Source organism: Triturus cristatus, chromosome 8, assembly GCF_964204655.1.
Source record: "Triturus cristatus chromosome 8, aTriCri1.1, whole genome shotgun sequence".
NCBI classification, from domain to species: domain Eukaryota; kingdom Metazoa; phylum Chordata; class Amphibia; order Caudata; family Salamandridae; genus Triturus; species Triturus cristatus.
The window spans coordinates 1,499,222,058-1,499,227,066 of record NC_140591.1 but is presented as its reverse complement, the minus strand read 5'-3'; the positions used below and the strand labels follow the sequence as shown (position 1 = coordinate 1,499,227,066).

Below are 5,009 nucleotides of genomic sequence, written 5' to 3'. Positions count from 1 at the left end.
ACTCGGGTATATGTAGGTACACAGAAAGGTAGTCACAGTGGAAACATTTTAAAGGAATAAAAGGCACACATTTGTTAGCAATTCGTACAAATTTGGGACACCACCTATTGTATGCATGTATGACATTGATTTAATCGATTAGGCAAAAATTCAGTCAAAAGGAAGATCAGCAATTCAAATAGACCAAATACATCTCGATGTCAACATATTTAAATATATACAGGTGTAAGAGACGTGATAAGTGCAAGATATTTGGGATAAGTGCAGGACGTTGTGAGGGAGGAAGGTTGTGTATAATAGGAACATCCACAGTTTGTTTAAGAGCCTAACCTGCCACTTAAATGGCAACAAAACTAAAATATAACAACACATATAGAAGGCAGTTGTACAATCACTGACAATCTCCTGTGTTGATCGAAGACAGAAACAAGTCGACGTTTCGACCCCTATTAGAACCAGCAAATTGGTTTGCTTGGAATCGGGGTCTTCATCAGGACCGAGGGAAGGGAGTGGGCTTACACCTGAGGACAAGGATCAAAATTTAATGTAATAAGGTGTGTCTAAAATAAGCCAATTGTATAGGAAAGCAAAAATTGATTGAAAATTACCAGCGTCAGCAGAATAAATCAGGCTGGAAAAATGGAGGGAGGGCCAAGGAGTGCTCCTGGAGGAAAGAAAGGGAAAGAGACGAGGAGTACTACGGAATTAGGAGTTAAAATCACAGTACGTAACCATGGAACCGAGGTGAAAAAAATACTCACCAAAGGGTGTAGTATTCAAAACCTCGGTGGGTGAATCTGAGGACGGCTGAATTGATCAGCGTGAACAAAGATCCATTTGTGACCAAAGCTGAAAAACAAAGAGAATGTATCTCTATCACTCGGATCAAAATCTAAAACATGACCAAGAACAGCGCATGTTTAACTCAATAGGATTACGTTAATCAGTAATGGCAACATGCGGGAAAACGGACTTATCCAATTACAAGGAGCATTAAATAATTAAAATCAAACAGAAAGAAAAGTGCGGGCGAGACACCGAAAAGCAGTCTCGAGAGAAAGGGTTTCAGCCAGCCAAACATGCTGTAGCGAAGGGGAAGGGAGAAAACCACTCAAAGGCAGCATGGTGTGACATACCTCAAGGGCCGCGTCGGACAGTCTGACAGCTAACTCTGGGCTTTGTCACATGACCACTTAAATACCAAACAGACGCGCGCGCACAAACGGAAGGATTGCGCCCTGATTGGTGGAGACTCAGGGGTGTGTATGGCCAAGGGCTCGAAGAGATCGAAAGTAAATAAATAAATGCAAACTCGAAGCAGGGACCCATTGCTGGTTCTAAGTACATAACCACGATACAGATGATCATATTTTCACAGCATTGATTAACTCTAAGAGAGAACGTACAATGGAAATGAAAAAGGGTAAAAATACCCGTGATTGGTTTCTAAATGATTGCGGTCCGGCGACAACCTCAATTCTGAAACAGGCATACAATCGAGCATAATTTTGGCAATAAGTACAGATTGGTGGGAAATATTTGCTGTCAATCAACCACCATACGGAGTATTATTTGGCATGTAACAAGGCCTACTTGGTACATATTAGGCTTAAAAAAACATTGATCACATTACTAATTAAAGTTAGAATATAATACAAAGTAGTTTCATAAAACCAGTAGAGCTTAACGCAGAGGCCTGTGATGTGAGGAGGACAGTGTGGAGTGTACACCACTCAGCATCATGAAACTTAGGTATTATTTAGTAAGGATAATTGGGCGTACGTTGCATCAAGTTCATTAAGGCCATTTAGGACGGATTCAAAACGGTCCATCCATTTACATTCCCTAATATTGAGGATTGAACCCAGGTCACCACCCCTAACGCCCAGTGTAATGGCTTCAATTACCAGCCATTTCATCGATTCATGGGGATGGTTGAATGTTTTGAAGTGTTCGACCATGGGTGCTCCAGAAGTGGTACACCTTATTCTGCTGCAGTGTTGAAGTATCCGGCATTTCACTTTTTGGGTAGTCTGGCCTATGTAAATCTTATTGCAGGGACAGACTATAGCATAAATGACGTTCTTTGTGTTGCTAGTCTAATGCTCTTTTTTCTAATTAATAATCATATTCTAGATTCACAAACACCAGTGTGGTTCTTCATCATAATTTAGCCCATTGGGAACAAGCTGTCTAACATTATTATATATTTAGTTTCCAGTTGCCTTAATGATTTTATATGGTTACCCCCCCCCCGTCTGCTTGCTGGCACTGCATCGTCGACAAAATAGTTCATCTGTGCAGGTTTCATCTCGTGTGCTATCTCGCAGTGTTGTGCTACAGGGTATGATCAATCCACATTGGTGATAGCCCTCATGTGCTGTAAAATTTTCTTGTGCACTTGTAGAGTTGTGTGAGTTTTCTGTATATGGGTGTGTGCTACTGTCTTTGATAATACATATATGTCTGAGTACTTAAATATGTTTAGAGAGAATCTCCTAAGTTATAAAAATATCGTTTTTAGGTATTACAAGAAAATACAATAAGTGAATACATACATAATTTAACTGAACAAATAAATAAATAAATAGTGCCTAAGTGTAGCTATGCACAACAAACATGTCCATGTCTGACTATTTAAAAAATATTACATATATGTACTCATGGATGTAAATACATAGAGATCAATTCATTTTACAGTCAAATTACTAAGTGTAATGTGTATATGTGTTTTTATATATGTATGCATAGAAGTATGTGTCTATATTTAGATATGTGGGTTTGTCTGTATACATGTATTGTCTATATCAATTTGTGTTATATATACTATACACATGCACACACACACATATATTGAGAGAAACACAAAGCAAAAATTCAAATATAGTAATTTTAAGTTTCTGCATAATATATCTGTATGTCATATTGTGCAATTAACATATTTGTTGATTACTGTGTTCTTAGTATTTTGTAGACATATCTATCTATCGTGATATAAATATGTGATTATAAGGACGGTATATCTAAGTTTAACAATTTTTTTAAATGCAAACAAAAATGTTATTCTGCACAACACGAATGTGAATCGCTGAGCATATAATTTTTATGACATGTGTATAGATATGAGTGTTTAAATATTGGAATGTGTGCCTTGTACATAAAATTGCATAATTATAATGTGTTTATACATGTATGAATATATATTGCTATATATTTAGCTATATGGGTATGTTTCTCTGTATATATATATATTCATTTTTATTTACCTCCACTTGCTGACTCAACCGAAAACCTCTCTGAATAGTATGGACTGCCATACACACTATCCAAACTCTTACCCCCTTTATCCAATTTTTTCAACTAACAGGAGCACATGCCCACCACTCCCATTAAACACTCTCTTCTTCCCTTTACTAACCCTCTGCAATTAATCCATTACTTTAAAAACAATTACTGTAATACATCAGATCTCAATAAGCACTAACTTAACACACTTACCCAACTAATCCACCCACAAAGAAGAACAAACACTTTTACTAATCTACTATTTTCCTACCTCTCACCTTGGGTTCGACAGTAGCGTGCATTTAGCTACAAAAGGCTTGAACACTTCATCAGGTCTAGTAACCAATATATGAATACAATTTACAATTTTAATGATAACCTCACCACAAGGTTTTTTTAGCTGCTGTTCTTTTATAGAAGGGATAAAGTACCCCATGCCATGCATTATAAGTGTTATGCAAATCACTGAGGCGTTCCATATCCATATTGAGGAATGAGGCCAAAGGCTGAGTTGATAAAACGCTGGGGGTCTTTTGGTAACCTGCCCATCATACAGGCAAAAGCCAGGATGACCTTTGCAATCTACAAAGGTGGACAGATAGGGCCAAATGGATGGAGCTTCCAAGCGATATGCACATTTGCATACTTGTTGTAAGTTAAAGGGAGTACCATAGAGTCACCTCTCACCAGGGAAAGACAAGAAAAAGAACCCCTCCTCAATACAGACGGGATTGGGGTCAAGTGGCCCCTTGCTGAATTTTGACCCTGAGATCCCATTCCCAGGGGCCCAGTAAAAGAAGGCTGGGTACAAGACCAAAAATCAATGGGGAGGGAGCCATATGCCCCCCCTCCCTGGCCAATTTTGGGACCTGAGACCCCATCTCCTGGGGCCCAGCAAATGAGTGCTGGATACCCACTCAGGGCACCCAGTGAGCACTGTTGGGGACCACGGGGAAGCGGCAATATCCCACGGTCCCTGTCAGCACCCCACCCCCAACAGGAGCCAACATTGCTCCTACACACAGGGAGCAGCCTAAGATGCTGCTACCTGCATGTGGGGGCAATTTTCTTGGCTGTTTTCCTGCCTGCTTGACAGGGAGTAGAGTTAGTGTCTGCTGTGGCTTGATGGGAGCTGGTAAAGCTCCTGCCAAGTGAGATCAAACTGCTGGGTCAAGGGTAGGTGGGCACCTTGAATGATAGCAGGACCCAGACCTGCGGGTGGTGGTCGCAAGGGACAATAATGACTCCATGATGGAGCTGCATTGTCCCCCTCCTTTAATTCACCAAGGCTGGCCACAGGGAAGTGGTGATCCTCGGGGCTGTTAGGCTCACTTTTATATATTTCATAGGCCCCAGGGAGGTTGTGGCCAGGGGGTTTGCATGGTCCCTCTCTAAATATTTTATATTAGCCAAAGGAAGGTGGTGTCCCCTGGGGTCTATTAAAACCATGTAGGGGCATTGGCACAGCCCCACCCCATTATAGTTATAAAGCCACAGAGAGGTGGTCGTCCCTGGAGTTCAAAAGATCCTTAGGAGGGGGGACGTATGCCCTACTAGTTTAAAAAAAATGCCACTTGCCCCTTTTACCTGGTCCACCTGGTGGTAAATTGTACACAAGAGTGGAAGACCACACTTAAAAAAAAAGATCCAAAGTATACGCCATGATTTTTGGACCCTTACATTCAGTCTAGGGAGTCAGGGCATTCCTACCCTTTCCCCTTTTC

The 5,009-nt window shown here is 40.6% G+C and overlaps 1 long non-coding RNA gene across 1 annotated transcript; it reads right to left on the bottom strand.

The window, feature by feature from the left end:
- Nucleotides 1-480: 480 nt before the first annotated feature.
- On the bottom strand, nucleotides 481-836 carry LOC146806010 (uncharacterized). The gene is made up of 3 exons (XR_014967538.1): nucleotides 762-836; nucleotides 609-664; nucleotides 481-521 (listed from the first exon to the last, which is right to left on the bottom strand). It is a non-coding gene; the product is annotated as an uncharacterized LOC146806010 (long non-coding RNA).
- Nucleotides 837-5,009: the final 4,173 nt, after the last annotated feature.